Here is a 17,259-nt window from a genome sequence, read left to right on the forward strand (position 1 = left end):
AAATAATGCCATGTAAAATGTGCAGGTCATTAACGTATAGTCAAGAAGAGCAATGGCTCTGATATCGAGCCCTGGAAGACAACAATTGTCCACGTCCCTCAAGTCTGAAAAGAAGCAACTCTCTGCTTTCAGTGTTAACGTTTCGAGTCCGTATGACTCTTCTTCAGAACTAAAGAGAAGTAGAAACATGTGACACATTTGCACACATTTCTACTTCTCTTTAGCTCTGAAGAAGAGTTGTGCAGACTCGAAACGTTAACTCTGTCTTCCTCTCCACAGACGCTGTCAGACCTGCTGAGTTTTTCCTGAGATTTTCCAGCAATTTTTGTTTTTGTTTCAGATTTCCAGCATCCGCGATATTTTGCTTTTATCTCTGCTTTCTGTTTCTCGGCCAATGCTCCATGCTGCCACTGCCCATGATCTTCATTGTTAGTGTTGTTAGATCAGTCAGAAGCTGCATAAAAGAGTGGACTGGTAATCCAGAGCCCTAGGCTAATGCTTTGGGGACGTGGGTTCAGATCCCACCTTGGCAGCTGGTGGAATTTAAATTCGATTACTTTTATAAAATCTGGCATTGAAAGCTAATTGAAATGACTATTGATTGTTGTGAAAACCCATCTGGCTCACTAATACCCTTTTAGGGAAGGAAATCTGCTGTCCTTACCTGGTCTGGCCTACATGTGACTCCAGACCCACAGCAATGTGGTTGACTCTTAAACGCCCTCTGAAATGGCCGAGCAAGTCATCCAGCTCGAGGGCAATTAGGGATGGGCAACAAATGCTGGGCGTGCCAGCAACGCCCACATCCCACGAAAGAAAAATAATTTAAAAAACAGTAAGGTTAGGCTGGAGGGCTCCTTATCTAACAGCGTGGGCATGATGGGTAGGGTGACCAGATTTTTAAAAGTCAAACCTCCCCACCCCCCACTCCGTCACAACAGGAACAGCCTTTCAGCTCCTCGTGTGAATAATGTCCAAGTTATTGGATACTTTGTGGAAAAGGGTGAGATGAGATTATAATGAACTTGTCAATTTAACTGGACAGCACTTCTTATTATCGTCAGAATATCTTTGATCTTTTCTCTTCCCAGACGGGATATAACCTTTAGCGAAATTATCTCATTTCATTGTGACAAGGTGGAGGACTCTAGCTGTGGCTTAATCTCTCTCTCTCTCTATCTGTCCAGTCTTTGGCCTCCTATCATTGTGTCAACGCAAGCTTCAGTAAGAGGATCTTCAGAGGCAGTCTGAGCAGGCTAGGGCTCTTTTCACTTTCAAAAAAAAAGGCTGAAGGGTGACCTGATTGAGGTCTTTAAAATTAGGAAGGGATTTGATAGGGTGAACACAGAGAAGGTGTTTCCTCTTGTAGGGGAGGCCAAAGTCAGGGGCCATAGATATTAGAATAAATCCAATAGGAGGTTCAGAGAGTGGCTAGAATGTGGAACTCACTGTCACGTGGAGCTGTTGAGGTGAACAGCAAAGATACATTTATGAGAAAGCTAGATAAGTGCACGAGGGAGGAAGGAATAGAAGGATGGGCCGTAACTTCCGAGCTCCCCAGCATCGGATTGGGGGGGTACCCCAAAGATGGGCTGGGGAATCCTTCTCGGAGGTTCCCAGGTAAGGGTTTGCATGGCAATTGCCCGGAAGTGCTAACTTCCCCTGGGAAATTGCCTGCTCTGGGAACCATCTGAAAACGTGGCCTAAATCACAAACTTCGGGCCCTTTAAACTTACCTGCTTTACGGCAGCTAGTGCCGTAAAAAAACGGGGGCTTGGCCTCCTCGAATCCGGCGGAGCTGCTCTTCGCCGAGGCTGGCAAGGAGCCTTTCGATGTGCTGAGAAAAGTTGTGAAGGATTTGAATTTGAAGCAGCCATCCAATTTCAAGCCAGAAAAGTCTTTGTTTTCAGAAGCAAGTCTGTTTCCAAATTTTTCTTTTAGGTTTCCACAGCAGAATGGAAGAGACTGAGAAGTCGAGTGGTATGCTTGACTAAAGTAGCAGCAGTTTTTGCCTTGGGTAATATTACTGGATTTTTATGGTTCAAAATCTATGAGGGAGCTGTTGCCAAGCGGTTTACTTGTGTGTTCTAACCAAGTGTCTCAGGATGTCTCCCCCACATAGCCAACACAACTCAACTAAATATCTTTTCTTAAATATCTTTTTGTTCCTTTCATCCTAGACTCCACTGTCCTAAGCATCTCTTTGAACCCAACCTTTCTAAAATAAAAAAATCTTTCATGTTTTCCTGTTGCCTCCACTTTCGAGTCAAATAAAATTTAATAAACTTCCCTTGTTTACTTATGAAACCTTTGTAAATTGTAAAAGCCCCTTAAACTTCCTTTGACATTTAACAGCTGAAAAGTCAAGTCCTTACCTAACACCTAATGCAAATTTTAAAACCCAACTGTCATGAAGAATGTCAATGGGTGATGGTTAGATTCTCTCTTGTTGGAGATGGTCATTGCCTGGCACTTGCATGGCACAAATGTTACTTGCCACTTGTCAGCCCAAGCTTGGATATTGTCCAGGTCTTGCTGCATATGGACATGGACTGCTTTTGAAGGAAAAGAGAGAAAGATAGAGAGGTGGAGAGGTTTAGTAAGGGAATTCCAGAGTTTAGGGCCCCGACAGCTGTGAAGATGGGTGTTTTTTTTTGTGTGTGTGTGTGTGTGTGTGTGTGTCTGTGTCTGTGTGTCTGTGTCTGTGTGTCTGTGTGTGTGTGTGTGTGTCTGTGTCTGTGTGTCTGTGTCTGTGTGTCTGTGGCTGTGTGTGTCTGTGTCTGTGTGTGTCTGTGTGTCTGTGTCTGTGTGTGTCTGTGTGTCTGTGGCTGTGTGTGTCTGTGTCTGTGTGTGTCTGTGTGTGTCTGTGTGTGTGTGTCTGTGTCTGTGGCTGTGTGTGTCTGTGTCTGTGTGTGTCTATGTGTGTGTCTGTGTGTGTCTGTGTCTGTGTCTGTGTGTGTGTGTCTGTGTCTGTGTGTCTATTTGTGTGTGTCTGTGTCTGTGTGTGTGTGCGTCTGCGTGTGTGACCATGATTAGTGAAACTAGGGGGAAGGTTCATAAAGACATCTTGACTATGGGAACTGAGAGATGAAAAGTAAAGATGCTAGATGCATGCATTTGCAATGAGGGACCATGGAAAAGTTGGAATTACAAGTAAATAGGTTGGTGTTATGACACAGCAGTGGTAAAGGCTGAGTTATTTAAAATCCCAGAGGGAAACTTTAAACAAATGTCATAACCTATATTTTCAATTGGTATGTTTGAAATGCAGCTCTGAATTCAGGAATGAAACCATCAAGTCTCCAAGGGTTTTTTATATAAATTAAATTAAACATTTATTAATTTTACAAGGTACTAAACACATACACATCTACAAATTACTACCATAATAACTATTAAACAAATCCCCAAATTAATCATTCCTATGTAAATCTTCACCAAGACAACAGTAACCCATAGACCTAAACAGACACCAGGCAAAGCACATTTTATCTTACGAATTCAAAATGAGGTTTCTTTCAATTTGTTTCCTTTGCCGACAGTTGTAGGCTTACAGGTGGCTTAGATTTCACATCCCTCTGACCCACACACAAAACTCTTCTGTATACACATAACCTTCCCTTTGAATGTAAACTCTCATTGTATCACCAGGCCCTTTGAACTCCACCTCTTCTAACAATAAAACCCATTTCACAGTACCAATTTTATTAGCAATACAAACATATTGCTTGATATCTCCTAGCTAGGTGCAAGATTTCACCTCCCAGTTTTTGAATAGTTTATTCAACAAAATGCAAATGCACCCTTTACCTTACCGTTTAACATCTCAAAACTAATATACATCAAAGCACCCAGACTAGCTGGCTTTAATCCAATTAAGACACACACACTCACTGACACAGACCCTACTACATGTCCAATTTAAAGTAATTTCCAGGCATTACCATCACTGAATCCCCCACTATCAACATCCTGGGGGTTACCATTGACCAGAAACTGAACTGGGCTAGCCATATAAATACTGTGGCTACAAGAGCAGGTCAGAAGCTAGGAATCCTGCAGTGAGTAACTCACCACCTGACTCCCCAAAGCCTATCCACCATCTACAAGGCACAAGTCAGGAGTGTGATGGAATACTCTTCCCTTGCCTGGATGAGTGCAGCTCCTACAACACTCAAGAAGCTTGGGAACATCCAGGACAAAACAGCCCGCTTTGGTTGGCACCACATCCACAAATATTCACTCCCTCCACCACCGACGCACAGTAGCAGCAGTGTGTACCCGCGACTGCTACCCTCTAGAAGGACAAGGGCAGCAGATACATGGGAACACCATTTGAAGCACTTTTACCACAGCCAGGATTTTGCGGACCACCCTTGGTGGGAATCGTTGCAGAAAATTTGACCAACCGGCCAAAGGTCCGTTGTCTTCGGGCGGGAATTTCCGGTCTTGCGGTGGGCGGGATCGGAAAATCCCAGCCCATGTTAAGAGATGCTACATAAATACAAGTTGTTATTTAACAGTGCACCAACTCTCCTTTCCGTTGGCATCAACTGGATGCTGAGAGAACGTTTCTCCTTGTGGAGGGATCTAGAACCAGGGGGGTTGAGTTTAAAGGTAAAGGGGTCTCCCATTTAAGATGGGGGGTGAGGAGGATTTCTTGAGGGCCACTAGTGTTTGGAATTCTCTTCCCCGGTGGAGACTGGGTCGTTGAATATATTGCAAGGCCGAGTTAGACAGACGTTTGATCCAAATGGGAGTCGAGGGTTATGGGGGACAGGCAGGGAAATGGAGTTAAGGCCACAGTCAAATCAGCCATGATCTTATTGAACGACTGAGCGGACTCGAGAGGCCGACCAGCCTCCTCCTGCTCCTATTTCTTATGTTTTTATGTTCTTAAGGCACAGCAGGCAACTGATTTGCTGTGAGACCATTCCACACGACTAGGTTCTGGTATGGTCCCTCTTATTGGTGTGTTCTTGGCGTGGTTGCTTGGTCACTAGACAGAGTGTAGTCATACTCTGGTATTGCTTAACGCTTGTTTATTAGTACTACATCTAAACAGGTTATAGAGTAGGCATGTTGCTCCTGGGCCTGGTGGTCCAACCTCCCCCTGTCTCTCTCTCTCGAGAGAGCCTAACACGTGACCGACTGATTTCAGTGATACATCATCATCTACGTCATACATTAGCATATCCCATCTGTTAACCCTTTCTACGACAGCTTAGACCAATTCTGCCCTCCGAGACTTTAGAGCTACCAGAGAATCCATTGACATTACCACTGGAGTTGCTTGACAGAGCAGAATGGATTGGAAAATGTGGACATAGGATTTTGCAATGGGGAGAATGCCATTAAAAGCCGTGTCGACAGGAGGCAAGGTTTGTAGAAAGGAAAAGATTTTTTAACATTAAAGGTGTTGAAATGTCCTAACAATCCTTGACAAATTTGCTGCAGAATCTACATTTTCACATCGTGGAACATGGTTGTCTAGCAACAGGAGTTTGCCTTGAAGTGCCAAAGGATAATGCTGTGGCTGGCTGTGCTCAAGAAACTCATGATTGCCTGCAACAAGAAAGAAGGTTCATTTATTTACTGCTGGATGTAGAGTCTGCCAAGTGGAGTAGGAGTACTTCTCCAGACCCCACATTAAACCAACCTCCCACACAATCAGAGAATTGTTGCAGCACAGAAGGAGGCCATTGGGCCCGCTGTGTCTGCACTGGCTCTCCAAAGGAGTAATTTACCTAGTGCCACTCCCCCGCCTTCTCTCTATAGCCCGGCACATTTTTCCCTTTCAGATAATCGATTCCTCCTCTTGAATGCCTCGATAGAACCTGCCTTTGCCACACTCTCAGGCAGCGCATTCCAGACCTTAACCACCTGCTGCGTGAAAAAGTTTCTCCTCATGTTTCCATTGCCTCTTTTGTCAATGACCTTAAATCTGTGCCCTCTGGTTCTCGATCCTTCCACCAATGGGAACAGCTTCTCCCTATCTACTCTGTCCAGACCTCTCATGATTTTGAATAACTCTATCAAATCTCCTCCCAACCTTCTCTTCTCCAAGGAAAACAGCCCTGACTTTTCTGCATAGCTGAAATTTCTCATCCCTGGAACCATTCTCATGAATCCTTTCTTCAACACCTTGACATCTTTTCCAAAGTGTGGTGCCCAGAACTCCCAATCGCTACTGCTCCCTAACTCCCAGACTTCAGGAACCCTCGCCCTGAATCCTTATCACCCAGCCCTGAGATCCTAGACCGCACCCCATTTCCCGCCAAACCTCTGGATTCCCCGTCCCTGACCTCAGATCTCCTGACCGAAATCCTGACTCCAATCACTTGTCCCGAGATGCTCGCCCTCTCTCCATGCCCCAGCCTGACCTTCCCCTGGCCCATAGAATCCAGACCTCTGATCGTCTTCCCACCGCCTCCCAATCTCTTTCTCTGTTAGTACCCACTCCCCGGCCCTGAAATGACAAACCTGCAGACTGCTGCCAACTGACTCTATAACCTCCCCTTCCACCCACTGATGGAACCCCTCTCTCCAGCTACAGGCCACCCTCCCCGTCCCCTCACCCAACAACTGGTCACTCCCTCTTTCCTTATTTCTACTTAACAACACACAACTACAAAAGCAGTCCTCAAGGACAACATCGGTGTCCGGTAACTCCTGCAGATGGCTGATCCTGCAAACAAAACGTAAGCCCTGTACAAATTCAATCCGTAATAATTAACCCGTGTAATCAATATTCAATGTCATTCTGTTTGGGCCAGTGCGTCAGACAGTGACTACAGCTGGAGACCAGGAGAGACAAGATGAAAATCTTAGTGAATCTACTCCTCTGCGCTGGAGTAGTCATGGTGGCTGTTGCCGTTCCGGTTACGCGAACTCCACTGATGGACCAGGAAGCAGTTCCTTCTGCTATGGCTTCACAGGAGGAGGAGAGAGCCACGAATAGAACTTCATGTGTGTTCAACGCTTTGAAAAAGGTGCAGTGTGCAGATCTAGCAACGCGGAAAAAAACTGGGCCCCAATTCCACACCAATTTGCATTTACAAACAAAGATACGGGGGGAGCAAAGTTACAGTGAAATTGCAGGGAGTTGCAACAATTATAGTGATAATGGGGGTTTTGATCGTTCTCATATAAACTGGGATAGAGATACTGTAGAGTGCAGAGAGAGAGATGAGTTTCTGAAATGCATTCAGGAAAATTTTCCTGTTGAGTACATTTATGACCCAACAAGGTTCTGGGGAACAAGATGGGTCAAGTGACTTAAGTGTCAATAGGACAATTCAGGACGGTGGTCTGCCCCCACTCCACATGATGTCAAGAAACGGCTGAAGATACTGGATAGTGCAAAGGCTATGGGCTCTGACAATATTCTGGCAATAGTACTGAAGAGTTGTGCTCCAGAACTTGCCGCGCCCCTAGCCAAGCTGTTCCAGTACAGCTACAACACTGGAATCTGTCCGTCTATGTGGAAAATTGCCCAGGCATGTCCTATACACAAAAAGCAGGACAAATCCAATCTTGCCAATTACTGCCCCATCAGTCTACTCTCGATCATCAATAAAGTAATGGAAGGGGTCATCATCAATGTTATCAAGCGGCATTTGTTTAGCAATAATCTGCTCACTGATGCCCAGTTTGGGCTCCACCAGGGTCATTCAGCTCCTGACCTCATTACAGCCTTGGTTCAAACATGGACAAAAGAACTGAACTCCCAAGGTGAGGTGAGAGTGACTGCCCTTGACATTAAGGCCGCATTTGACCGAGTGTGGCATCAAGGAGCCCTAGCAAAACAGGAATTAATGGGAATCGGGGAAAATTCTCCACTGGTTGGAGTCATACCTAGCACAAAGGAAGATGGTTGTGGTTGTTGGATGTCAGTCATCTCAGCTCCAGGACATTACTGCAGTAGTTCCTCAGGATAGTGTCCTTGGCCCAACCATCTTCAGCTGCTTCGTCAATGACCTTCCTTCCATCATAAGGTCAGAAGTGGGGATGTTCACTGATGATTGCATAATGTTCAGCACCATTCGCGACCATCTCCAACAAGAGAGAATCTAACCATTGACCCTTGATGTTGAATGGAATTACAATCTCTGAATCCCCCACATCCTGGGGTTACCATTGACCAGAGACTGAACTGGACTAGCCATATAAATACTGTGGCGACAATAGCAGGTCAGAGGCTGGGAACCGTGCAGCAAGTAACTCACCTCCTGGCTGCCGAAAATCTGTCCACTATTTACAAGGCACAAGTCAGGTGTGTGATGGAATACTCTCCACTTGAGTGCAGCTCCCACAACACTGAAGAAGCTTGACACGATCCAGAACAAAGCAGCCTGCTTGATTGGCACCCCATCCACAAACATTCACTCCCTCCAACACCAACGCACAGCAGCAGCAGTGTGTACCATCTACAAGGTGCACTGCAGAAACTCACCAAGACTCCTTCGACAGCACCTTCCAAACCCATGACCACTACCATCTAGAAGAACAAGGGCAGGAGATAGATGGGAACATCGCCACCTGTAAGTTCCCCTCAAAGACACTCACCATCCTGACTTGGAAATATATCGCCGTTCCTTCATTGTCGCTGGGTCAAAATCCTGGAACTCCCTCCCTAACAGCACTGTGGGTGTACATACACCACATGGACTGCAGCGATTCAAGAAGGCAGCTCACCACCGCCTTCTCAAGGACAACTAGGGATAGGCAACAAATGCTGGCCGAGCCAGCGAAGTCCACATCCCGTGAATGAATTAAAAAAAAGAACTGCCGGCCCAGTCAGAGAGCTCAGCAGCCTCAACAACACCACTGCCATCAGTGGCCATTGTTGACGCAGCTTGACCAGGGATGAATGGTGGGATGCCCTCGAGGAAAGGTAAATTTGGTTGGGAGAAGCCAGGGTTAGGCAGGCAGGTGCGGTAATCGGGGACTTGGGAGGCCGGTGATGCACCAGCCGTGGCGTTGCCGTGAGGACGGCCATCATTGTCAGCGTCTCCCTCCGTGGGCGGTGCAGCACCCATCAAGGAGGGCTTCCCCACCCAAAACCCGCTGGGTGGCCAGCGGGATTTACCTGGCGGTCTCCCCATGCGGCAGTGGGCCCTCCCGACATGGGCAAAGTGGCTGAGCCGCCAAGTTTCCCACCGCCAGCAATATAGTATGGCAGCGTTTGGAAGGCGTTTGACTCTCCTCCTGACGCCTTCCCCTGCCACATTGCCAGCAGCCCCCCACCCCCACCCCCCACATGCTTCTCAGCACGTTGGCAATGGGCTGGGAAAATTCAGCCCGGAGATGAAGCTGGAAACGGGTGCAAATGGCAGGTAAAAAACAGAAAACGCTGTAAAATCTCAGCAGGTCTGACAGCGTCTGTGGAGAGAGAGAGAGAGAGAGTTAACGTTTCGAGTCTGTGTGACTTCTTCAGAACTAAAGAGAAGTGGAAATGTGATGGAATTTGTACTGTTTAAGGGGGGGTGGAGCAGGTGAAGCTGGATAGAAGGTCAGCGATAGGTGGGGACAAAGGAGATACTGACAAAGATGTCATAAACAAAAAGACAAAGGGAGTGTTAACAGTAGTGGTGAGGGCTAAAGGAGGTGCTGATAGTGGCGTAAAGGTAAGAAAGCAGAATGTGTTAATAGCAGAACAAGGGTCAGCGCTCTGTGAAAGAACAACATGGAACAAGGAACAGGTGGCCCTTTTGGGGGTGGGGGAGGGGGCGGTGGGGTTGGGGAAAAAAGGATAGAGAAAGGGTTAAAAAGGGGGGAATATAAAAGGGGATCAAACAATGAATAAATGAATATAAATTAAATTAAAAATAAGTATTTGGAAAGTAAAAGTACATTTTAAAAAAGGGATTAAAAAAGGGATGAAGATAGAGGAGAGAGTTCATGGTCTGGAGTTGTTGAACTCAATGTTAAGTCCGGAAGGCTGTAAAGTGCCTGTTTCTCACTCCACAGATACTGTCAGACCTGCTGCGTTTTTCCAGAATTTTTTGTTTTTATTTCAGATTTCCAGCATCAGCGGTATTTTATTTTTATCCATGCATACAGCAGATGTCAGGTTGATAATGCAAGTGAGAATATAAAAGGTTCAGTGCGGAAGTAAAAGAAGAAATGAGAGGCAAAGAGAGAGTATGTGAACACACTGCTTTGCGTTCCTCATCCATCCTTCTCACTGCTTGCTTTTAAACCTAACTCTGTATTGTCAGCAAACATGGATACATTACACTCAGTCCCCTCACCTACACCATGGATATAAGCTGTAAACAGCTGATGTCCAAGTATTGATCCTTGTGGTACCCCACAGGTTACAGACTGCCAATGCAAAAATGACCTGTTTCTGTCCATTAACCAATCCTCAAGCCATGCTAATACAATCCCATGAACCCTAATTTTTTGTAATAATCTCTTGTGCAGCACTTTATCAAATGCTTTTTGAAAATCCCAATACTCTACATCCACTGGTTCCCCCTTATCCACTCTACTAATTACAACCTTAAAACACTCAACAGTTTTGTCAACCCATGTTAGTTCTGTCCAATCATATGATTTTCTAAGTGTCCTCTTACCACGACCCTGATAGTAGATTCTAGCATTTTGCCAACTACTGATGTCAATATAACTGGCCTGTAGTTCCCTGTTTTATCTCTTCCTCCTTTCTTGAATAGCAGGATTATGTTTGCTACCTTCCAATCCATGGGAACTGTTGTATAAACTATGGAATTGAGAAAACCAAAACCAATGCATCCATTATCTCTGCAGTTTCCTCTTATAAACCCCAGGCAGTCAGGTCCAAGCATTTTGTTGGCTTTTAGTCCCATTAATTTTTCCGGTACCATTTCTTTTCCAGTGCTAATTTCTTTCCGTTCCTTATTCTCACTTGACACTTGGTTCCCCAATATTCCCAGAGTGTATTTTCTGTTTTCTATAATGAAGACAAATACGAAGAATTTATTTAGTGTCTTTAACATTTCCCTATTCCCCATTAGAAATTCGCCTGTCTCTGTTTCTAAGGGACCCATATTTACTTTTGCTAATCTCTAAAAAGTAGGGACGTTTTATTACAGCTGTACAGGGCCTTAGTGAGACCACATCCACAATACTGTGTACACGTTTGGTCTCCTTGTTCGAAAAAGATATAATTGCATTAGAACATAGGAACATAGGAGCAGGAGTAGACCATTCAGACCATCGAGCCTGCTCCACCATCCAGCACGATCATGGCTGATCATCCACTTCAATGCCTTTTTTCCCACACTATCCCCATATCCTTTTGTGTCATTGGTCATTAGAAATCTGTCAATCTCTGCTTTGAACGTACTCAATGACTGAGCTTCCACAGCCCTCTGAGTTAGAGAATTCCAAAGGTTCACCAAACCCTCTGAGTAAAAAAAAATTCTCCTCATCTGGGTCCTAAGTGGCTTCTCTCTTATATTGAAATTGTGTCCCATGGACTCCCCAGCCAGGGGAAATACCTTACCTGCATTGACCCTGTCTATCCCTTTAAGTCTCTTCCGGTTTTCAATGAGATCACCTCAGAAGCAGTACAGAGAAGGTTCACTCAACTCATTCCTGGGATGAGGGGCTTATCTTATGAAGAAAGGTTGAGCAGGTTGGGCCTATACCCATTGGAGTTCAGAAGGATGAGGGGTGATCTTATTGAAACATAAAATCCTGACGAGATTTAATAGAGTGGATACCAGGAGGATGTTTACACCTGTGGGAGAGACTCCAGTTAGGTGACGCAGTTTAAGAATAAGAGGTCTACTGTCTAAAATGGAGATTAGGAGAATTTTTTTCTCTCAAAGGGTTATTAGTCTGTGTAATTCTCTTCCGCAGAAAGTAGTTGAGGCTGGGTCATTGAATCTATTCAAGACAGAGTTAGACAGATTTTTGATGAACAAGGGGGTCAAGGGTTATGGGGACAGATGGCAAAGTGGAGTTGAGACCACAGCCAGGTCAGCCATGACTTTATTGAATGGCGGAGTAGGCTCAAAGGGCTGAATGGCCTACTCCTGCTTCTAGGCCGTATGTTCCTTTTTACATACAATAGAAGCCTTTATAATCTGTTTTCATTTCTCTCGCTAGTTTACTCTCATTCTATTTTCTTTATTGTCATCCTCTTGGCCATCATTTTCTGAATACTAATATCCTTCCAGTCCTCAACTCTTTTCCATTCACCTCATACCTGCTTTTACTTCTTTTGTTAGCCACATTTCCCATGGGGTTTTTAATTCCTTAAGGAAAGGTATATGTGTTGCAAATTCTGAATCAATTTTTAAAATGTTTCCCATCGCTTATCTACCGTCACATTTTCGAATCTAGCTTTCCAATCTACCTAGGCTAACTTAAAATCATAGAATGGTTACAGCACAGAAGAAGGCCATTTGGCCCATCGTGTCCGCGTTGGCTCTCTGCAGAGAACAGCTCTACTCCAGTTCTACTCCCCGGCCCTGCTGCAATTCTTTTCTCTTCAGATGATTATCCAATTCGCCCCCTGAATGCCTCCATTGAGTCCGCCTCCACCAATAATTGATTTAAAATATATGAATTAGGTTTATACACAGAAAGCAGGCTCCCCGCACCCAAGCATCAATATTGCCTCTGCTTAGTGGATTCATCCCGCTTTAATTTTTCTGGTGATAGCCCTTTAACTAGTATAACGCAGGTCTTCCGTCCACCTCCAGGAGGAAGCCCCACCTGCCAGCCAATTGGAGGCACCGGTAGTGCCAGTGGTCACTGCCGGTACTGCAGGTAGGCTAAGACAGTGACATTCAGTGGTGGACCTGGGCATTCAGGTATATTCAAGATCTTGCTGACAGGTGAGAGGGAAGCGGGAAACATATTGGACAGGGCAGGTTGTCAAGGGTGGACATGAGGAGGCAAAGCTGTGGGGAGAGAGGGCCCGGCAAGAGACACCTTATTCCCTTTAACCGGTCAGCAACCAGCAGGATTAAACCTGCTGGACTGCACGTTGAGCACCAGCCTCTCCCGCTGCCTGTTCAATCAGAGCGGGGGTGGGGTGAAGCTCTTAATTGGATATTAGCTGCCCACTTATGGGCCTCAATTGGACCAGGGATGAGCAACACACCTGACCCCTCCCCCACCACTTACAAAATTGTGGTGGGTGTTGGGGGGTTGGGCAGGCCATTGGCAGGCCTGCTGCCAATGGTACTTTGCCCCAATTTATGAGTCCACCCGCCCACTTTCCCGCCCGCAGGTGGCCCATAAAATTCAGTCCATGGCGCTAATAGGGAATATCTACGCACCTCAGATTATGAACACTCATAATTCTTTATCCCACTTTCAAATTGCCTGTGCCTAATAGCCCTAGAGAAGGCGGTGGTGAGCTGCCTTCTTGAACCGCAGCAGTCCATGTGGTGTTGATACACCCGCAGTGCTGTTAGGGAGGGAGTTCCAGGATTTTGTCCAATTCTGGGCCCCTTTCGAAATCAAAATGTTAGCTCATCCATTTCCCTTTCAAAATACCTGCTTTTACCTCATCCCTTTGATGATTCAAACCTTGCAGTCTGACTGGCTTCAGTTTAATTAAATTAGTCACACGCATAACACACACAGGCTTCACAAGCCTGCTTCAGTATCCTACAGTAATATTAGGAAAAAAATGATACTTCCTTTACACCATATAAATACTGTGGCTACAAGAGCAGGTCAGAGGCTAGGAACCCGGCAGTGAGTAACTCACCTCCTGACTCCCCAAAGCCTGTCCACCATCTACAAGGCACAAGTCAGGATTGTGATGGAATACTCTCCACTTGCTTGGATGAGTGCAGCTCCCACAACACTCAAGAAGCTCGACACCATCCAGGACAAAGCAGCCCACTTGATTGGCAGCACATCCACAAACACTCACTCCTTCCACTACTGATGCACAGTAGTAGCAGTGTGCACCATCTACAAGATGCACTGCAGGAATTCACCAAGGCTCCTTCTGAACCCATGACTAGCTAGAAGGACAAGGGCAGCAGACACATAGGAAGACCAATACCTGGAAGTTCCTCTGCATGCCACGCACCATCCTGACTTGGAAATATATCGCTGTTCCTTCACTGTCACTGGGTCAAAATTCTGGAACTCCCTCCCTAACAGCACTGTGGGTGTACCTACACCACATGGACTGCAGCGGCTCAAGAAGGCAGTCCACCACCACCTTCTCATGGGCTATTAAGGACGGGCAATAAATGCTGGCCTAGCCATCCCATGAATGAATTTTTTAAAAATACTCTGTTAGCCTTCATTACAAAGGGATTGGAGTATAAGAGTAAAGAAGTCTTGCTACAATTATATGGGGTATTGGTGAGATGACATCTGATGTATACAGGTTTGGTCTCCTTTCAAAAGAACAAATATATTTATCTTGGAGGGAGTGCATTGAAGCTTGTCTAGACTGTTACCTATGTTATGGCACGGCTGATGGTAAATGCCGAGCTGCTCAAATCCCATTGGGGCAAACTTGAAACAGCTGCCAAAATGGTTTTTGCAGTTTGTATAGTATGAGGAGTTGTTCTAGAATCAGGAAATGATGTCCCTGACTACCTGTGATGATTTTATTGTAAAGTAAGCATTTATTAAAAGAATAAAGAAAAACAAATAAAATACAATTACACTTAAACACACAACTTACACTTAAACACACAGTGAACAGTACTTCAAAACAGTTCCACAAATCTTAACTACGCTCAGAGCTAACCTTCCCCTTTTCTGTTCAGCAACTATCCCTATAGATTTTAGGATCTTTAGAAGTCCAGTAATCTTTTATGACACAGTGCTTTTTCCTTGGGGTGTCCTCTGAGGCTGACAGCAACTAGTTCTTTCAGCCAGGCCTTGTTCACACTGTCTTCTAGGAGTTCTGACCAGCTACCCTGCTGTCTCTGGGAGAGCTACCCCCTCCCATAGTTTTCAGTATTCCCTTAAATGCATTCCTTTCCTTTGATCTCTCTATTATTTCAACTAGTCTCTTCAGAAATGCTTTCTTCCCAGAATTGAGCAAATCATTCTTTAGCTCTTCGACGTGTAAAAACAAACTTACCCTATCTTTACCTCACTTCCTTACCCTTTTTACAACCTGCATATACCCCCTTTGCAAGGGTCTAAAGCCAATAGTAGTTTTGAATTGTGTTGTTTTAGTTCAGTCACTCTAGCTCTTAATCCAATTACAGCCTGACTTCCAGTAAATAAGAAAATATGCCAGGGTTATTACCAGAAGAAAAATATTACAATTTCTTGTTTTCTTGACACCTGGAAGGGCGGGGTTATCCTATGAAGAGTGATTAAGTAGATTGGGCTATATTCCCGAGTGTTTAGAAGAATTTGAGGTGATCTCATTGAAACATATAAAATTCATAAGGGGCTTGACAGGGGACAGATGTTTTTTCCTGGCTGGAGAGCCTAGAACATGTGGGGCACAGTCTCAGGATGAGGGGTTGGCCAGTTAGGACTGAAATGAAGAGAAATTTCTTCACTCAGTGGGTTGTGATTCTTTGGAACTCTCTATCCCAGAGGGTGCTGGATGCTCCATTGCAGAGTATATTCAAGTCAGGGATTTGGATATTAAGGGAATGAAGGGATATAGGGATAGTGCTGGAAGGTGGAGTTGAGGTAGATGATCAGCCATGATCTTATTGAATGGCGGAGCAGGCTTGAAGGACCGAATGGCCTACCCCTGCTCCTAACACCTATGTTCCTAAGATGCTGATATATGACTGGATATTTCATCTGTTTGTTGCTTTAGATCTACAGAAGCTCACTTAAATAGGCAGCATTAGCACTGACATGCCTCAGTTCTGACTGCTTTCAGATTACCAAGGCAACCAGCCTGGCTTTGCTCCTATTACCTCAATGTTGAGGCAACCAGTTGAATTTAACGTGACAGAAAAACAAATTAGAAAGTTCAGTTCAGCTAATACAGACAAAGGCTAATCCTTAGACTAGTCATAGGAAATTTAATAAGAAAGGCCATGGGTGAGGTTTTAAACTCACTCAAAACCCATTCACTTATACAGTTAAAATCAGGCCCTATATATGGTTTTCTTGCAGATTCTTCCAGAATTGACCTTTGAGGATAATTGTATGCGTTCCTTTTTTGGTTTTATCTGCCGTTTGAAACCTGGTTCACTCAAGGTAACTGACCTTTTTGTTTTCCATTGGAAATAGTATAGGATGTCAACAGTCTTTCCTCACCTCTCTAAATCAATGGTGACCATTACACTGGCTGATGTGTAGCTCAGGCTAAAAGCTACTTATGTGCATTTCTTAAGAGAAGTAAAATTATACAGAAGCAAAAAAGGGAGAGATTGCATTAAATATTACTTTAATTTCCATTGGTACACTAACAGGCTCTCTGAGTTCAAGATAAAAAACAATTCAGAATATTTATCATCACATTCCCAAAATCTAGAGAAGAAAATCAGTACAGACTTGACGGCTAAATGACTGAATTCTGTGCTCTAAAATTCTATGACTCTGTCCACTGGAACACCCAGTCTCCAAAGTAGAACTTGTAAAAAAAATGTTTATGCACGGAAAAGCTGCGTGAAAAAATACATTAAAATCTATGATTTCTGTTCTAATTCTCAGTTTGAGCAAGTTTTTTTGTTTACTAATAAATGCACATACAGCAATGAAAAGGTGATTTTTTTTTATATTTTAGCAACTGAATCAGAAAATCAAAGTTGACAGAGTGGAAACTGAGCCCATGGAATAAGAAGCCTGAGAATGCTCACTGTCACCTATGAACATAACATTCGAATTAGATGTGGCTTCATTCCCTGGGCTGGTATATACCAGCTGTTATCCGATGTGTTAATGTTACTCGAGGTCTAGGAAGGTCATTACGCCACAGAAGCACTGTGTAAACAAGGGAAGAATTAATAAAAGAATGTTTCTCGTGTACACAAAGTTGGTTTAATTTTTTGCAGCCCAATCATTTTCTTTCCCGCACAGTATAATTGCATAGAGAGACACAGAAGGTACAGCACCAGAAACAGGCCATTTGGTCCAATTCAGTCCACACCAGTCTACTCCTACCCATCTTCATTTAACCGCCATTAGTTGGCCAGCCAGTGTTGAAGCGCGCACTGAAAAGCTCAGTGCCGCCAGGGTGGGGGCAGGAGGAGGGCGAGCAATGTCATCAATGCTGGCGCGGGGCGAGCGCTGACAGAAAGCTCCCTGAATTGCAGAGAGCTGCCTCAGGGAGCTGAAGACCCGAAACCCAGGAAATTAAGT

At 44.8% G+C, this 17,259-nt stretch overlaps 1 long non-coding RNA gene across 1 annotated transcript; it reads left to right on the plus strand.

The window, feature by feature from the left end:
* The first annotated feature begins 6,598 nt into the window (after positions 1 to 6,598).
* LOC144676017 (uncharacterized) lies at positions 6,599 to 16,932 on the plus strand. Its single transcript, XR_013575223.1, has 3 exons — positions 6,599 to 6,992; positions 16,072 to 16,155; positions 16,685 to 16,932. It is a non-coding gene; the product is annotated as an uncharacterized LOC144676017 (long non-coding RNA).
* Positions 16,933 to 17,259: the final 327 nt, after the last annotated feature.

The sequence above is a fragment of the Cetorhinus maximus genome, unplaced genomic scaffold (genome assembly GCF_964194155.1).
Source record: "Cetorhinus maximus unplaced genomic scaffold, sCetMax3.hap1.1 HAP1_SCAFFOLD_1294, whole genome shotgun sequence".
Lineage (NCBI taxonomy): Eukaryota > Metazoa > Chordata > Chondrichthyes > Lamniformes > Cetorhinidae > Cetorhinus > Cetorhinus maximus.